At 35.1% G+C, this 20,286-nt stretch overlaps 1 protein-coding gene across 4 annotated transcripts in view; it reads right to left on the bottom strand.

Moving 5' to 3' along the window:
* The window catches only part of HTR2C (5-hydroxytryptamine receptor 2C), a 307,776-nt gene that overhangs the window by 286,012 nt on the left and 1,478 nt on the right, over positions 1-20,286 (bottom strand). Inside the window, exon 1 of one of the 4 annotated variants that reach the window (XM_072744529.1) lies at positions 5,153-5,292. The exons of the other annotated variants lie outside the window; for them this stretch is intronic. The gene's annotated coding sequence lies outside the window, so the exon portion shown is untranslated. Of the gene's footprint in view, positions 1-5,152; positions 5,293-20,286 lie in introns of those variants that run through there. 4 annotated transcript variants of the gene reach the window in all.

The raw sequence follows: 20,286 nt of genomic DNA, 5'->3' as shown, positions 1-20,286 counted from the left end.
TATTAAAAAAAATAAATCTTATAGTTTAAAAAATGACTTCTATATCTATCAACCTAAAATATATTTTCTGGCATTCCCAACATTTTCATGTACATTTCTAAAATTTTAATTAATTTTGAAGAAGTCTGGAACACACTAGGCAAAATTAAAACTTTTTTCAATTTCTGTCTCTCTCTTTAGCCATTGCCTCTGCCTCACTGCCATAGCACCCTTTACAATAATATTTTGCATCTACCATATATTCTCAATCTTTTTCTTTCAGTTATTTAGACATAAATCTGAGATAGATTTTATTATCAATATCTTGTCATTTCCAGTTTCTATCAATCTTACTGAACTGTTTTTTAAATATTTTATTTAAATTCAACTTGTCAACATATAGTACTGAACTTTTATCTTACTGAATTGTTACCTTTAAAATTCTCACATGACTTTCATAAGTTTTTCTCATTTGTAAGCTAGTGACTCCAGATAGAGAAGAAAGATGGTCACAACCTATTATCTACTTACTAATCCCAACATTACGTCATTCTCTCCTACAAAAACAGTGCATACACTGTCTTTCAATTTCACACCTGTAATCATATTACTTCCAGTGCTATTTATAACTGATTTTTAAAGTGACATTAAGGGTAATTTTGTGAATGTTCAAGACAGGTTTTATCTTACTTTTTGTACAGAAATTATTTTTATTTTGCTTTCAGCCTACCCTCAGAAAGAATATTATAAAACAGTAGTTTCAGTTCAAAATTGTACTTTAAAGGTCAAGAATCCTGTGAAGATTTAATGGATAAGTTTGCTGCTTTATTTCTCTTCAGCTGAAATTACAGGGAAAAAGCAGGCATTTAAAGCAGCCTGTCTATCAAAGAAATGCCTATCTTACTGTGGCTAAGAGTCATCATTAAAATGCCAGTACTCAATCCTGAGCAGAGGGAATACATTACAAAAGAGATTAATGTACTCCTTTGGAATGGCATGGATATTTCATATTTAAAAAGAAGGAGGTCATCTTTCATTCAGGATTAAAATACAATCACATTCAAACACAATGGTCACCCTTTACTGACTACTTTGACTTCTACAAAATCTACTGTAATGAAGTATGACTTACATATAATAAAATGTACATGTTCCAAATATAGTTTGACCAGTTTTGATGAAGATAATACATACCAGTGTAGTCCCTATGCCAATAAAGGCATAGAATGTTTCTGTCCTTCTGTTCCTTTATGGGCACCCCCCACAAACCCAAAGCAACCATTTTCTTACTTCAATCACTTTAGATTATTTTTGCCAGTTCTAGAAGTTCATATAAATGGGACCATAAGGTATGCTCTTCTCCTTTTGTATTTCTTCTACCCTTTGTTCAAAACATTTTTTTTCAGTCTTTCACTGAGTCTTATTAATGGACTATTTAAAGCACACATACCACCTTGCCTTATCCTGTTGATTTCTTCGTTTAAATTTTCTTAACTTTCTCTTCAAGTACATTGAATTTTCTGATGTCTAGTATACTAGATAAAGATTTGTCTAATGTGATACTGCCTTTTAAACCTACTGTATTGTGACAAAGAAAGCAATGGAGTGGGCTATTGGTCACACTCGGAAGAACAAATCCCAAGTCCAACAGAACATGGCAAGCCAGAGGAGGAATTACAAGAGACAAAAATCACTGGAAAAGCTTTCAAATACAAGATAGTGCATTGTCTATTACATCCTCATATTTAGTGCAATGCAAATAACAAAAATGGTTATTTTGTATAATGTATAAAGCATATATGCTTCAGAAGAAGATTAAAGCATGCATTTGGGGATGTAAATAGGATCTATTTATATATGTTATTAGATATGAGATTGCTTTAAATGGGAAGCATATTAAATAATATCATATTTTGGGTAGAAGGCCCCAGTTTTTATACTCAGGTTTCATGTCCTTAAAATTGTTTTTTTTTTTTTTTTTTTGACATTGGCAGCTAAAATGGATACCAGTTGAGAGTTCCTACTAATGTGTTAGGCTATACCATCATTGTAAAAGAATAATGCAAAGCCAATCAGAATGAAAGACAATTTCGCCTTCATAAAAATCCTCTAAATAGGTGTGATTTTAAGAAGTGTTCCATATTAGAGACTTAGGAAAAAAATAAAAACAGATGGCAAGCTGTTTCTTAGGGCATTCAATGGCAAATAGCACATACCTAAAACTTTTCTGATGTAAATGCGTCCTTTCTGGAAAGGATAGTCACGTTTGGCAAGTGTTGATTGGATACAATGGTGAAAAAGAAAGAAATGGACTAGAAATGGAACTTTACTGAGCTTGAAACTAAAGTTTTCTGAAATCGACTGATTTTGAACAGAAGAGCTTTGAGCATGTCTTCCTTTTTATTGATTTTATGATACTAAAATATAGATGATAGAAAGTAAGATACAAAATTTTATTACATTCAGAAGTGTAGAAGAAATTAAGGATTTGCCCAGACTAATCAAAACCATATTACTAATCACAGATTTTCTTTTATTTGTCAACTCCTCTTAACATAAGACAACCTCTCTGACATTCCCAACAAGTACATCTTTCAAAAGTCTGCAGGTTCCAGAATAAGCAAATCTATAGAGACAGAAAGGTTTTCTGGTTGGCTAGAGCTGGAGTGGGTCTGGGGGGGGGGGGGAGGAGGTAAGGTAGTCAGGAGTGACATGTAGTCATGTACATGTACACAGGGTTTCTTTTGAGGATGATGAAAACATTCTAAATCATGGCAATGGTTATACGGCTCTGTGAGTATACTAGAAACCATTGAATTGTATACTTTAAAATGGCAACTTGAATAGCATGCGAATTATATCTCAATAAAACTGTTAAAAAAGATTTGGGGTTGAATCCATTACTTTCATGAAAAAACAGATCTTAAAATAACTTTGAAAGGTTGATTGTATTGTTAAAAATATACTGGGAAATACATTAATTTCACATAATAATCGTGTGATACTATAACATTTATACATCTAAGAATCATAAAAGGCCAGGATTTCTTTAAAAAATAATAATGCTACTACCTTAAGCTCTGTATGTGTAAACAAAATGTGTCAACATTTTGTAGCATGTGGAAGCTATGACAAAATAGTAAGACAACTGAAGCACTATGAAATATTTTTAATTGAATAAGATAGACTCAAAGGTCAATTTTTATCTGGCCTCTACCTCACATCAGCAAGTATTCAGTGTTTATGTATAATCAAAATGATGTAAACTTTTCTATTTGAGATGACTTTATTTATTTATTTATTTATTTACTTATTTATTTATATAAATATTTTATTTATTTATTCATGAGAAACACAGAGAGGCAGAGGCAAAGGGAGAAGCAGGCTCCATGCAGCGAGCCCAAAGCAGGACTAGATCCCAGGACTTCAGGATCACACCCAGAGCCAAAGTCAGATGCTCAACCGCTGAGCCACCCAGGCATCTTGAGATGGCTCTTTCTAAATCATTGATCTTTACACCAAATCATACATTCCAGTGACTTCTCTGGTGGAGAAAGTGCCAAGTCTCTAAGAATCCAATAAATGATAAGTAGAGCTCTATACTTTATGTTTGGCAAAAATTGTGTTCAAAACTTCATTTTAGCTCCCCCATTCACAGTTGATATTCATTACAGGTTATCTGGGGGAGTTGTATACTCCGTCATGCAAGCTTATGGCTTCATTTCAGCCCTCTTTGTATTTAAATTATACTGGCCTATGTACAACCTGTGATTTTCATTAGCTTTTTTTAAAGCAAACAAAATCAGAATTCAGTTAAAAACTAGTGTGACAGATTCTGAATACTCTATAGGCTTTTGCTCTGAATAGCATTTGGAAACTGGTTCTTAAAATATTCTTAGATCACAGGTGGATTTGTTTGGTATACTTTATTTTTATTAAAAACCATTTAGTCACATTATTTACTCAACTGGAAGTGACAGGCTTCACTGTAAAAATTACAGGAAAAACTCAGTACAAAACATATTATCAATATACCAAAAGAAAATATTTTGAAGTTATAGACAGACATGAAATGGGAGCTTTAAACATTGACATTAATATGCTTTGCATTTAAAATGCAGATGTCATGTTTAAACTTAAGCTTGTTGAATTATGAGAATATATAACTTATATATGAAATTAGATGAAAAGAGAAGCACTTATGTTATGAAGCTATAAGAGCAGAATGGAATGTCACGGAATCTGTACTCAAATGTTTCCTGTGTTATTATGACTGCTTTTTTTTTTCCCTAGTAAATGTGATTTGGGGGAGCTTAAAGTAAATTTGTCTGGTCTTTTTTTTTTATCATTTATTGAGAGTTTATCATGTGTTAATTTCCATGTGTACATTGTACATTATATTCTTAGAACAATATTGCAAGGTACAAATTATTATCTTCGTAAACGAGAATGCTCAGATCCTAAAAACTAAACTGCTCTTCAAACTATTCCCCAAACTAAGCTTAGAAAACTTGCTTACTGTTTGGTAAAGAGTATCTAGATAACAATATTAACTAATATTGACCAAATATAATAATACTCCTCATTTAATCTTAAACTCCTTCTTCAAAAGCTTTATTTTTTTTCCTTTACATACTCCAAAAGTTCTTAATCACAAAGACCTCTAGTTAAAAACTCTGTGTCAGTTTTTTAATATTATAATTCATTTCTACCATTTTCCTATTTCATTGCCAATTACTATTATTAGATAACATTTTGCACGCGTTTTCCATCTTTTTATTCCTACTAGTAAATAATTATTCCTCACCACTAAAAATAAACTGAAATCTTTGAAAATACACATACTTGATTTGTAGAAGTTGATATATGGCTGGTGCCTCCTGACTTGTTTTCCATCTATTTAGTTCTTTGCAAACGTTGTCAGTGGCTGAGTAAATGCTACACTGATAGAATACTTTGAGCATGAGCACTTCGCATATTTTTAAAACTTAAGGCCGTTAATTCAAGGTACCATGGAAAAAGTTTACCCAACCTCTATAGTGAAACAGCCTTGGGCTGTTTCCTGGCTGCATCTTGCGTTAGCTATGTGTTTGGGCATGTGGCTTAAATTCTCTGTGTCTCCATATACTATTTATTAGGGCTGTTGTAAAAATTACATGAGGGATATACGTACTTTGTCAAAGCGGTGACTAGGATGTGGGTGGGGCTCAATATTTGTTAATTTCTTTTCCTTCTTCTCCTCTTTTTAGGACAGGTACCTGGCAACTTCTTTCCTGAACCACATCCTGACTCAGAGGTTCTGCTCTGTATTTACTAGATGGAATGGTAAATATAAGTAACAATTTTAGTAACACTATAGTTTAAAAGTAACAATGGCAGTAACATTATAGTTTAAAAATTCTGACAAAAGGTTGAATCAAGAGAAAACTGAAATCAATCAACAAAACCTACATTGCAGATTTTTTTGGGCTATGCATTTTCCTTCTGGTTACTGTTTCTGCCCGGGGAACTCCCAAATGAAAGTTAGCTGCTTAAAATTTGCTTACGAGATATACAAATGTTTCAATTTGGTTTCAAATCAATCCAGTATATGCAAGGCATACACGCAAGTGAATAATAGAAGAAGAATCACAGAAGTAAACAGACTTCATTCTATAAAATGTACTTTATTTTTTTTTACCTTTTAGATCATACCATTGAACTCATTTGATTGTGTTATGATCACATCTTTCCCATACTCTGTAATTCACAAATTCATTGTCCTTAAAACCATATGAAGGTCACCGGTTTGTTTCCTTATAAAAATGACATAATGGGTTAAAGCTGGAATTCTGTAGCTGGTGACTCATGCTTGCATTTGTACATTTCAAGAGATGTAATTTATAGAAAGGAATCCTCCAGCCTTGTGCTGTTTCAGATTTCAATTGCTCTAGCAAATTAAAACATAAAGGCTAACATAAATAAATGCACACAGCCTGTCAACTGGCCAGTCATCTAATTTGAACCTCAAAAAGTACTCTTATTTGTCTTTTACATGATTCTTTTTCTCTTGTTGTGAGTCATATATCATATACACATAGAATCTTTTACCTATGTCAGTAAGAATAAAAGTCATAATCTTGAAAGTATGCACATACTAATTTTCTGATTATCGAAACCAATAAACTATAAATTCAGTTTCTGTTTATTCTGGGTGAATAAAGCATGAAGCGTGATGTGATTCTCAAAGACAGTACGATGTAGTCAAAATTTTAAGGGCTTTTATTTACTATGCCACATAGCCTTCAAGAGGCAGTAGACCATAGTGGAAAAGAACCTGATTTCAGATTTAAGAGATGTGGTTCTCTTTGTAAAGCTTTGCCAATAAATAATTAGGTGTGGGACCTGGAACAAGTCAGGGGCCCCCTCTAAGCCTTAATTTATTTATCGTTGGGACGCAAGCAATAGTAAGTCTGTTACAAATGTTATCAGTATACTTAGGTTCTATTGCTTTACTAAAATGCTTAGTAAAAAAATAAATAAATAAATAAAATAAAATGCTTAGTACCTAATGTGTTAATGCTTTCCTAACGTCATCCTTGTATTTTCAAATTGTGAAGTACTTTGCTAAGTACTTTCCTAAAAATATCAAGCTTTATAAATTATCTAATAATTATTAATGACTCTTTTGGTATCGAGAATTAATAATCACTTGATATTCAGACAATTGATTTTATCTGAGAGTTAAATCTACAGCTCATCATTTACTTTCTTGCAGTGTATAATTCAGGTATCTAAGGGCTTGCTAGTAAGAAATAATTCATATGACTCCTACTTGTAAGAATCTTACTATTTCCACTTGCATTGTTTGAACTAGCTTAATCCCTTACTGGACAAACATAAGGTGCTGAACTCATGTTTGCTAATTTATTTTTAAGTATTTATTTTTTAAGTAAGTTAAGAGCAACAAGATTGAGCATGAATGATTCCAGACTCATGGAGTTGTTTTTGTTTTTGTTTTTACAAAAATATTATGCATCTGAAAAGTTCTGTGAGTCAGTTAAAAAGAGATTTGTTCATATCTTTAGACAATACTGAACAAGGCACCTGAGAAAGTTTATCCAAATTCATAGTCCTTCTTTGGGCTTTGGGACAAAAAAGTTTTTATATCAGTAGTTTAATCCCATATAATTTATTTTTTGTCTGCTCTGTCCTCTGAACTTTCTCTATATTTAATTTATTTTCCCCAAATTCTTTATGTAGCATTCATATATTGGATCTCCAACTGGACTCCAAATTACTGGAGATCACAACTTTAGTGTTGTTTCCTCTCCTGGGAGGCCTTGGAGTACTCAGTCAAATGTACTGTTAAACAGAACCTTAGCAATAATTGAATGTAATAATGTATAAAGTTGAGGGAGAAAATCAGAGTGTTTCATGTTGAAGAATCTGAGAAAAATATGACTCTTAGATATTCCCCAAAGCTTTATGTAATCAATGTTTACTGTTTGGACCTCTGTTCTTTTCTCTCTACAACCTTCTCTCCCTTGGAAATTTCTGAAATTCAGCTAAGCCAGAATAGTATGGGTTGGTCCAAATTCTTTTACCTCTAGGCTTGATCTGTCTCCAGAAATTCAACATCATATTTTCAGCTGTCTGAAGAACACCTGATGGTGTATGTATATATTTCCTCTTGCCAATAAAATGTAAGTTCCTCCATGGTAGGAACCATAACAAACAAACAAAATTCATTAAATAGTAACTTGACAGTTCTGTGACTCCAAGAATAAATGGTATATTCTCTGCCATTTTTTCTTACAATGTTGGCGTAATTAAGCTTCAAAAAATATTTTTAAAGTGATGATGATAGAAATACATGATTATCAATCATGTATTAATAATCTACATGATTATTCAGCTAAATCTAGGGTAGGCTTAAGGGAGGACCAAAGTTTGAATAATTCCTTTAAAAGTACTTTATGTCTACAGAAATGGTGTATCTTTAGATTCACTAAAGATGGTAATAAAGAAGCTAGATATGATTTTCAGGAGAAAGTAAATAGAAATAAAAATATAACACAGAAAAGAGTTTGGAACAAGCTATAAATGACCTTTCCTATTCTCTGTCCGACCATTTGGGGCCACTCTCAAAGACTCAAGAGTTCTGAACACAGATACAGTAAATTGAATACTCCTCCAAAAACAAAGGTTCTGATATGGGGGAAAAGGATAATATGAAATGTAATTAAAGGCCTTGAGATGAGTATCTGCTCACAAATGTCCTTTTCTTTTGAAGCTCTTTATAGAGCTTATGTACCCAATTACATCTAGGAATATATTAAAGGAAAAGACACTTTGTAATCATGAAACTCAGTAATAAACTAAAGCATTGACAACACTGATTTTCAGCAAGATATTAATGACTTCTTGGGGAGGGACTGTAGCTTCAGACAGTTTAATTTAAACTCCTATAAAGGGTTATGTTTAATTTGTGATTGAGAGCCAGTGATGTCTTAAATTTGCTTTAAGTAATAAAAGACGACAAGAAGGGACATTTCCACTCATTTAGTGATCTTTAAACACTAAGTCATTTCAAATTTAGGCCCTGGAGTGAAAGGGAAAGGGCAAGCTCAAGCTCCTAAGTGAGGTTTGGCTTTAAATTGTTTAAGGAATTCTTAAGTAGTTGAAGCAGAGTTATGACAATTATCTCCTAGACTATAAAAGTCAACTATGCGAGCATTATTATTTGAAGTGGATTTTCAGAACTACAAAACTGCTGGTATTTTCATAGATTGTAGCATTGGAAATGACCTTAGTAAACCATTCATCTGATTTACTTTTTTAACAGGTGAGACCATGGAGGCTTATAAAAGACTAGAATGCAAGTCATTTAACTCTAAATTTGTACTCTAAAAACCATTCTCCACAGTGCTCCTGTGATTTGAATATTAATTATTCAGCAAATATATATTGAAAGAACCCACAATGTGTAACGATGTATGAGAAGGGTAGTTGGGGTGGAGGTATAAACATGAATAATATATAATTTTGTCCTCTGTGAATTCATAATCCAATAGGAAAGATAAGACTCAAATTAAAAAGTGAGATGATGTGTATAAGACCTTGAACACTGTGCCTGGCACATAGAAGACAGACCTTGAAACCTAAAAAACAAAAAACAAACCAAACCAAACACAAGACAATGTGCTAAGTGCCACATAAGTGGCACAATTAATAATATCCATTTTTGTTCAGATTTTAAATTCAAATTTTAATAGTCTTATGTATGTGGGTGTCAACCTAGATCATATTTTTTAACAGATTTATTTAGAGACATAGAAGGTGTGAGCTGGGGGGAGGGGCAAGAGGAGAGGGAGAATCTCAAGCAGACTCCCTGCTGAGTGTGGAGCTTGACTTAGGGCTCACTCTCAGGTCCCTGTGATCATGACCTGAGCTAAAATCAAGAGTGGACACTTAACTGACTAACACTCAGGAGCCCCAAACTAGATAATTTTTTGATATGACCAGTAGTCCCCTTACATTGCGTATACAAAATCATAACACATTTAAATTTTACATGTTGTGTCTTGGCTTTAAAATCTGTGTAATGCCCTTAGTCTCCTCCATAACCCCACCTGAATAACAGTACATCTTTCCCTGAATTAAGAATGTGACTGTTTGCAATCATTTCCTAATGTGACCTATAACCTGGAGTTCATTATTTCACAATCCACCTTGCAGTCTCTTTATTTCACCTTGACATTTGACAGCTATCTTGGCATCTGATTGCTATTAACCATACATCTGTTTTGCCCAGAAGTTGGGTAGCATGATTCTGTGGCACTGTGGTGCATGTGGGAGATGTGCAGGGTTCAAACATGCAATGGGGAGTCATCTGAAGTGAGCCTTAAGGCACTAACCCTAAGATTCTATAATCAGGATGGGAATGAAAAGAGGGGAAACTTTTGAGAAGCATTTTGTAAAAATAATTTAGACGCTTAAATTGATGGAATTAACTGAATATATATGGAGAAAGGTGATCCAAGAATGTCTCCAAGGCAGAAAGTACAAGCATTATTTAGATTTTCATGAAAAAATAAAGAAATGTGAGAGGAGGGCTAGAGTATTTTTTGAACAATGTAAGTGTTGCCATAAATGTGTTCTGTATTGTGCTACAGTAATAAATGTACTTTTATTTGGTCTTGTTGCTTCATCTGAATCAAGAGACTCAGAATATCAACTATAGATATGAACAAATTTGGCTGCTTTTCTGAAAATTGTACTTACCCAAAAGTACAAAAGTAAGGTAAAAAATAGCAAATTATTTTATTTTATTTTTTTAAAGATTTATTTATTTATTTATGATAGAGAAAGAGACATGAGGCAGAGACACAGGAGGAGGGAGAAGCAGGCTCCATGCCGGGAGCCCGACGTGGGACTCGATCCCGGGACTCCAGGATCTGCCCTGGGCCAAAGGCAGGCGCCAAACCGCTGAGCCACCAGGGATCCCAGCAAATTATTTTAATAACAATATATTATCTTCTTAGGTTTTCAAGGTTTTTAACTATTAAATTCTATTTTCATTTGAATGGCAAAATCTGTGGGAGTTTTCTTCATATTCTTTCTCCTATATATATTCATCTAATTTATGCCTCCAGATTTGTAACCTTAGGGATGTATGTTATTTAACTTCAGTGGTTTCTGCATTCTTGTCTGTAACAAAAATGTTAAGTTTGAAGGATCCTTATAGAAAAATCACCTAGTACACCCTCTCATTTTATAGTTGTAGAAACTGAGGCTCAAGCAGAACAAGAAACTGCTGCGTTTTTTACCTTCATTTTTCCTGAATGGGAAGGTAGGAAGAGAAGAAGTTGATGTTGTCTATACCATAAATTGCACAACTGTATTATTATTATTATTATTATTATTATTATTATTATTATTATTATAGGTAGAACGCAAGCAGGTGAGGAGAGGCAGAGGAATAGGGAGAGAGAATCTTATGCAGGTTCCATGACCAGTGCAGAGCCTGGCAAGTCTTGATCTCATGACCTTGAGATCATGATCTGAGTTGATATCAAGAGTCAGATACTGAGCCACTCAGGCACTCTGCAGAACTGTATTATTATATGGAATTGTCTTTTTGGTCTCACAAGACTATTAGCTTCTTCAGGGAAATACTGTGTAATATGTGTATCACTTCTCTAACCTCCAGGGAAATGTCAAGCATACAGTAGGCCCTCAACAAATACTTGCCAAAATTCCATAATTGTTATAAGTTTTTTATTCACCTTCATTATGTAGTTCACTAATTTGACAGATACACATTGGTCATGAATTTTGTCAATCTACTTACAAAATAATTGGCTGAGGTTTGGTAGTATAAGCAGGAAAAGTTGAGGTAGACCATTATCCAATGAGAGGAAGGTAATGAATATTCAAGGTAATGAATCAGCATGAGCTAACTTAAGATTTTGGAGAGCAAGAGTTATTGTATTAGACAGAAAGTATAACAGTGGTTGCCGGGGGTTGGGGTGGAGGAGAAATTGTTTAAGGAATATAGAGTTTCAGTTTTACAAGATGCAAAGTGTTAAAAAGATGGATGGTGGTGATCGCTGTACAACTGTGGAATGTATTTAATGCTACTGAATGGTACATTTAAACATGGTTAAGGAGGTAACTTCTATGTTATGTGTACTTTACCACAATAAAAATAATTTAAAGGAAAAAGAAGTAATCATCCTAATAGAAGATATCTTCCACAGTGGGAAAGAGGGGCAGCCCCGGTGGCTCAGAGGTTTAGCGCCCCCTTCGGCTCTGGGTGTGATCCTCCCGATAGAATCCCATGTTTGGCTCCCTGCGTGGAGCCTGCTTCTCCCTCTGCCTGTGTCGGTGCCTCTCCCTCTTTGTGTCTCTTATGAATAAATAAATAAAATCTTTTAAAAAAAAAGTGGGAAAGACAGTCATTGTATCCATGAGTAGTTTGGGGGCTTATAATTTCTACCATACTTCATCAATTCTATCCATTTATTAATCGTGATTTAAAAAATAGGAATAGAAGCATGGTGGAAAGACTAGAAAAATAAGTCCATTGAGAAACCAGCTCATTTGTGCTTTCTTAAAACTTGGTTTAAAAAAATTTTATTGGCAAGACACCAGATCCTTCTTGTTTTACTTCCACCAAGATTAAAGTAATCAATTTCTCCCCTCATCTATTTTAGACTGATATTACATTTAATAATGTAAGATATGGGGCTATTAGGCCCTTGGGAATTAGTGACTAATCAACCAAACAAAAAAAATTCCAGAACAATCTATCTATAAACCACAAAGCATTAAAATAATTTTAACTGTTTTTCTAATCTAAGATTTTAAAAAAAAACCTGACAAATTCTTGATTTTGTCACTCATAGCAATTCACTAATAGTAACCTCTGATTTCCTATCACATTATAAAAATGAATCAATAAAACTCTTGTATACAGATTTATTTGCTGCAAAGGCTTTTGGGAATTGTTATTTTAAAAAGAAAAAATTCTGCTCCACTCTGAACCATCAACCAATACTACAAAATGGGTGTAGACATTTGAGGGGCTACTAATTAAAAGCTAAAAACCAAAATTCTACAGCCAGAATATGGAATTTATCCTAATCACTGATCATGATTTTTACCAGACATCTATGTGGCCAATAGAATGGAGTGTCTCTTTCTCTCCTTCCTAGCTATCTGTCCACTATCATCTATTTTATATAATATTCATATATATTTATAGTTATATATATTTCACTCTGAACTAAAAAAATAAAACTGTATGTTATAGGGCTAAGCTTTAGCTATAAACTAGTTTAAGATTAATAATTTCTTAATTGTTGGAAAATATGTTGAAAGAGATGACATCACATCATTTCAGAGAAATCTGTTATTTTGTTAGATGCTTTGAGTTCTTAAATGTTATTGTGCAGGTGTGCTAGAAATTCTACTCTATTTCTTTCTTTCTCTTCTTTCACTTTAACTATTGAAACATACATTCCTAGGGGGATGGATGGATGGAGGGATGGATGGATGTAGATATAGATTGATAATATATATTATATAAATATATATAAGTATATATATAATATATAATATATATATATAGCAATACAATTAATCAAGGTATGTTAATTGGTAACTTACTATGGGCAAGGGATTTGTCATATATGTGGGCTAGTCAGCAAAAGCTTTATGCAAGAGGTGGGGCTTAAACCAGACTTGAAGACCAGGTAGAACTTAGAGGGGGAGCACCACCCACAGTACTGAACTTCTGCATTTTGCTCCCTGTTTCTAGCAATAAATCATTGTTGAATTGCAAGTCACAGTTTTTATGTCATTAAAATGGAAGTAGTAAACGGAAAGGTTTTTTTCACCAATTAAAAAAACAAAGCCTTGGGACGCCCTGGTGGCTCAGCAGTTGAGCATCTGCCTTTGGCTCAGGGTGTGATTCTGGAGTCCCGGGATCAAGTCCCACATGCGGCTCCCCGCGGGGAGCCTGCTTCTCCCTCTGCCTGTGTCTCTGCCTCTCTCTCTCATTCTGTGTCTCTCATGAATAAATAAATAAAGTCTTTATAAAAAAACAAAGCCTTTAAGCATACACATTTTTTTGTGTGTTCTTTTCAACTTTTCATTAACTATAAGTACTATACTCGGATACAGTCTTTCTACCTGAGTTCAGATCAGGTAGTCAGTTCAGACTAAAAAACTGACAATGACTTTCAGCAGTACCTTTTATCCAAGCCATGATTATCAAATTATTTCTCCTGATGCCAGTGTGGAAAGGTACTACATGGCAAATGGGATCAGACAGTCCTCTCTGATACATGAGAAACCATCTTTAACAATCATTCTGTTCCCTCCAATCTCAGATCTCCAGGATGTCAATTTTCCTGTTTGAATTCCACATAGGCAACTGTATATAAAGGATTAAATTGGAATGGCCTTTGTTGTGATGTCACACGTGGGACAAAGCACACTCACTTATGTGTCTAACTCACTGTCGTGACTCTTCCCAGTCATCCTTTGTACATAACAGCATTATTTCCCTGATTTTATTTCAGTCTTGAAATGATCTAAGTCCCCTGAGCTTCACTCAGGCTTCCTGTCCTTCAGTCCCTCAGCATTAACAAGACTTTCTCATTTACTTTATTTTTTTCTTGGTAACAAATCTCCAGATGAACTGTTACATGCCTATCTTATTACTTTGCCAAACAGCACATTAATGATTAATGGGCACTGTCAGTAATAATATCCTCATGCTCACAGGCAAATCTGCTCTATCCAAAGACTAGTGGCTAGCATTAAAGATAAATTAGCCAATTCCTAAACGGAGGCAGTGAGTTTACTGCTTAACAGCATCGTCTCTCTGGAATCAAAACTGCTACATTTCAATCTTGGTTTCAGTTAGTTTAAGTGGATTATTTAATCTCTTTGTGATGCCTCAGTTTCCTCATCTGCAAATTGTGGATATTAGTTGTACCCTCTCATGGGGTAACTATGAAGCTTATACATGTGAATAGAGGTGAATCTTTTATAAATCTGTCATACATAGTAATTTCTAATAAATAACAGCTATTCCTATCTTCTTTTATACCTCTTTTGTGAAGAATAATTACTTGTTAACTTGGGCAGGTCTTCCTTACCTCGATTATAAAAAGCTGGACCTGGAAGTATGAAGTCTTTGACTATTGAGATAAAATGAGAGATCTGGGAGTTTAAAATATAGTTATAAAAAATGTGAACGCTGTGACATTTACTCATAGGCATTCACTAATGACTTTAAAGACAGTCATTTTTTAGAAAAAAAGAAAAGATTAAAAGAACTCTGGTCAGTGTAGTGGTTGCTACTCTTCTCTAGATATTAGTTGACCTTGCCTTTGGTTTCAGTAGTGTTTAATTTTTATTTTTAAATTTTTTGTATTGAGCTCACCCCCATATCCTGCATTATAACACTGATTCCACTCTGAATGCTCACCCTCCCTTCCTCACTCCCAATCAAGCTGCTTCATTTTCTTGGGAAGGCTACCTTCACCTTTCACCTTCATTCTTCCCAGGCTCAGCTAGCCACCTTGTACAGTAGTTCAGGATGCACCAAGTTGCCTTGAACTAACTCTCCATCCTGATTCTTCTGTTGCTCACTCCTTTTATCAGAAATCTACTCCCTTATTGTCCTCCAGAGGATATTTTGTTCTTATAGTCACCTGCACTGAATAATGAGAAATGTGTAAGAATTTAGGGCAGATGAAATGGCCTTTGTTGACCACCTATATATCCTCAACATTTTTTCATGTGCCAAAAGAAATTTTGATAGAGGACTATCATTGGGGATGGGATGGGGAATAGGCTCGTGAGAACATTTAATGGAAAATGGGTTAGAAGGCAAGTGTGGTTATTTTAATAACTAATTTGAAATGTATTAGTAACAGTAGCCTGTCACAAAGGACCAATTTTTCAACATAAAGAAGATTAAAGAAGTTTGTATGTGGAAGGCAGGGAGCATGTAAGATATTGCAGAAAAGAGAAGACTATATCATGGATGAGATCTTTAGGATACAGAAGAAAGCAGGATCCGGTACACAGAGGGAGAAGTTAATTTTGGAGAACAGGGGTTCTTATTTTTCCAAGGCAAAGCAAAAGAAGTAAGCACAGAAGTAATACATAGATATCTAGAGGTAGAGGAGAGAGAAGGTAATAAAGATGACATCTTTCTTATACATCTCCTTAGTTTCTGTTTTCTCTATGCAGTGTGAAAGTAAAATTACTGAAATTAATTTTCAGGGGATACAGGAATGGAATACAAAAGTTGGCAAGAGTTGTAAAAGTTTGGAACATGTATCTAGGAGTATAAGAAAGGGAGTTAACATGTAAACTTAGCATGTAAAAGGATTGCTGAACAGTATTGAGGGCCCAGCAGACATAGGAGACTGTAAAATGTGTAGTTTTGTTAGTTTTCTCCAGTAGTGTTCAGCAATCAGAGTAGGAAATAGGACAGATTAAACCAAAAGGATGAAGGTAAAAGGCGGGGCAGTGGAAGGGCAATGAGCAGTGTATTGAGTATTGAGTGATGATGAGAAACATCGTAACTGGCATAAGGGTCAGACTAAGAAGAAAATGAAGCCAAGAGGGGGCCTGGCAAGTCTTGACGGGGTTGAAGAGCAGGTACAAAAGAAAGGTGGGGAATGGGTGGTTACTGAGTGTCATAATCTGAGCATAGTCTTTCTTTTTTCTTTTTTTAAAGATTTATTTATTTATTCATGAGAGACACAGACTGAGAGAGAGGCAGAGACACAGGCAGAGGGAGAAGCAGGCTCCACGCAGGGAGCCCATCGCGGGACTCCATCTGGATCCCAGGACTCGATCTGGATCCCGGGACTCCAGGATCACACCCCGGGCAGAAGGCAGTGCTAAATCGCTGAGACACCCAGGCTGCCCCTGAGCATAGTCTTTCTGAACTTAAAATTTTGGAAAGGGGCATATTTTAGGTGTGTCAGCAGGCCTGAAGACAATGGAAAAATAAGAGGTCAAGGAATTATGAGGATAGACTGTTATTTGGCAATAATCATAAATAATGGAGTCTCTAGAGAGTGGCAAGATTAAAAATGGACAGTAAGAAAGAACCAGGTGCCAAAAATGTCAATGAAGGCATAGACAGCAGAGACAAGAAAGAAATGTTGAAATGCTGTAAGCATCAGTAAAACATTATTTAAATAACAACAGAAGAGACTGTTTCTAATGTGTTGGAACTTAAAAAAAAAATGGCACTGGTAGAGATTCACCCATAGTGTTAAGCTCTTACATATGGAAAAGTAGTAAGACTCATGAAGTGAGGAGAAGCAGAGGATAAGAATTAATGTATCTCCACTGTAGGAGTAGTCCAAGTAGGAAAATTACAGATTCTGGTTAAGGCAAGGAGGTGAAGGAAGTGTTCAGTGAAACAGCAGTGAAAATCCTTACTTTCCAAAAGAACTTTCTACAGTGATGGAGATAGTCTGTATCTGCACTGTCCAATAGGTAGTCTGTATCTGCACTGCACAATCACTAGCCACTTGTGATTTTTGAGTAGCTAAAGTGTGGTCTGTGAGAAAGATTAAGTTTATAATTTTATTTAATTTCAGTTAATTTAAATTTCACTAGCCATATGTGGCTGGTGGCTGCTGTACCTTGCAGTTCTAAAGGCTGTTCGACAGCAGTCTATAAATGTATGCTTAGTTATTAATAGATAATGACAAAGGTAAGTTACCCCTCTAAGTGGATGTTTGTATTCAAAGGAGACAATGACTAAGGTTAAATCAGGAAATTCCTGAATATAGAATTTCAAGTGCTGTGGAAAACCACGAAAGCTACTAATCTGGGGGCCAGAAGGCCCTTCTAGTGCTTCTCAAATTTGATCGTATAAGTGGTCCTCTATGAATGAAGTTAACCCTAATGAGTAAGATTGACTTTATGAAATGCCAACTGTAGGTACAACATTGTAATAAACAAGTATCTTAGTAAACTGCAGATGGCACAGTCTTACACACAGCTGAAGGGAGGAAGGATTAGCTGAGTTGAAGTAGAGATGCTGGGTACAGGGAGAAAAAAAACATAATTAAGATTCCAACTCATGTACATCTCTCTTTTATTTTTTTTCATGTACATCTCATTTAAACTCCTGCTTTCACTCTATCATTTGTGTATAAAAATGTCAGAAATGACTGCCAAAGAGTTGTTGCAGGTGAGCATTAGATTAAATCTGCTTGTGACTCGCTAAATGACAGTGCATTTTAACCTCTTGGTGGGTTTCAACGTTACTTGTTTAAAATGGAGATTACAAGGCTGTTTTGCAGCCATGTTGTCAGTGTACGAGGAGGCCTTAAAATGCGTTGAAGAAAGCCACCGATGGATGCATCAATTTAATGAACACTCATTGTGCTGGTGATTGGAGGTTTCTGAGACTCAAGAGTATACAAGTTGCAGATAAAATCACATAGTTATACTGGAACAGTGATAAATAAACAATAATAAACACATATGACTTTGTGCAATAACAAAATTTTTAAATGCTTACTACCCATGTGCTTCTTAATAATCATGTAGGATTAACATATTATTACGTGAATGCATAACATATTAATATATGTCATATATTACAATAATATATGTTATTAACTCTAACTTACAGTCAAGTTTTCCAAGTTTGCTCATGGCTATCCAGGTCATTAGTGGTACCAATTTACATATTTTTCTCCACTAGACAACACTAGTCTTTACCAGATGCTTTACTAAAATAATCTCAATACAAGCACACAGTGCTTGTACAATATTCTCATTTTGTGAGGTATTCTACTTCTATAAGAATTGGGTGGTAAGAGGTTCTTTGATGATAATGGACAAATAGTCTGAAGCTTCTAGAGCCATTGTAACTCGGGATTTATTTGCCTGAAGGCTCAGAAACCAGCCACCTTCTTCCATCTCAGGCCTTGAGCAATTGGATATGTGTAGCTAAAGATACTTAATGTTGGTTTCTGACAATCTCACTCGTAAATTTTGTTTTAATTTTTGTGTGTCCCTTAGGTAGAGAGAAATAACTGTAACTTGAAGGAAATAAATGGAATAGTAAAATAACTGAGAATTTATGCAGGCTTCAGATTATTATTCAGATATAGGTATTCACCAGCTAAATTCAGAAACATTTCTAAATAATTAAATTCCAAATGGTAGTGATAATCTTGCAAATCTCCCATGATTTTAGAATTTATTTTCCAGAGCAGAAATCTACTACCAGTAAACTGCTAGGGGTGAAATACCCATGTTGCTTAAACCCTTAGTGGAATCAGCCCAATATTATATCAGAGATGCTAGGTTTTTAAGATTTTACTTGTATTGTTAAAAAATAAACATCTTTCCTCCAGGTAGTCTTGAAAGCACAAGTAAATATTTTTTATTCAGTTGCTGTAAATTTATCTACAAGAATATCTTGAGAGACGGGAAGGAAAAAAAAAATCCAATGTTACCAGTAAAATGGGAATATTTTCCTCATCCAAGGCTTATTATGAAGACCATGTGAAATAATGCATATATGCAATGCTCCTGGCTCCATGCCTGGCGTCTAGTAGGTTCACAAAAATGTCAGCTTTCACCCCTCTTCCCATGAATTCATACTGCACCAAAGCCTGTCATGTTATTATCTGAAAATGTCATCATCCTCATCCATGACAGCTCTAGATATAGACCACTCAGGAAAGCATAGGAAGGGTTAATAACCTATTCTATTTTATGCAGATAGAAAAACACTGCCAGTGTTGGCTTAAGCACCCCAGATCCTACCTTGACATTGCAATCACAAGCCTTATCCACCTTCAGAATTTCAGGACTTACCTTGGGCTTGTTGCTGTAGATGATAATAGCTAGTAAGAAAGAAATTACGTGGATAAAATAAATAAATATTTTATTTACTCCCCCAGAGGATTAGAAGAACATACTTAAGGGATAAAAAATTTAATTAAGTATTCTATAGCCCACCTTCCCAAAATAGGGGAAATAATTCCTGTAACCAGGGGCAGGGGTTAGGTGTGTGTGTGTGTGGGGGGGGGGTAGGGAGATAACTCTCAAAGATCAAGGTATCGTGGTGCAAAGAAATTAATAAATTATATTCTTCTTAGAGGATGATATTCAGGGGGACTTAAATACTGCAAAGGAAAAGCAATGATCATGGTAGAAATGCCCGCCCCCTCCCCGCGGTGGCCCTTTTCACTGTGTCTACACATATGTGGTCAACTACCTTGTTTCTACCGTGTTCATGTTTTGTTTGTCAGAATGGCTGCTATGTGGATAAACTTCTTAATCAAAATTTAAACTCTAGAACCCAGATGTCCTTTTGCACCATTATGTGTTACTCACTGAGCAGTGTCTCCCCCAACCCTAATCATTTTAGCTAAGTGCTAGGCCCCCCTCTCCCCCAGTGAGGTTCCCTCGGTTAGCCTGCCTAAAAGGTATGTGGTGAGGGGCATATGCACTTAGTGGCTCGGCAGCCAGAGGTTTCCTTGGACGGGACTTGTGATGATAAATATTAATGAAGAAGCTGCGTGGTACTGGCAGTGATTCTCGACCAAATTAGATATTCTCTAAGTGCCAAATGTCGCCCTCTGAATCTGAGTAGAGGAGTGCTGTCGCCTAAAATAAAGGGGTCTTGAACACAATATAAAATGTTGGTCACCTCAAGTCGCTTACTACCCAACAGGAAGCAAAAGGCAAAGGGCACGGCGCAAAAAAGAAACAGACACGCAGACACATTTTTTGCAATGACGAACTTTATGT

This window comes from Vulpes vulpes, chromosome X (assembly GCF_048418805.1).
Source record: "Vulpes vulpes isolate BD-2025 chromosome X, VulVul3, whole genome shotgun sequence".
In the NCBI taxonomy this organism is placed as follows: Eukaryota; Metazoa; Chordata; class Mammalia; order Carnivora; family Canidae; genus Vulpes; species Vulpes vulpes.
Note: the sequence above shows the minus strand (reverse complement) of the source record. Positions and strands in the feature narration are given on the sequence as shown.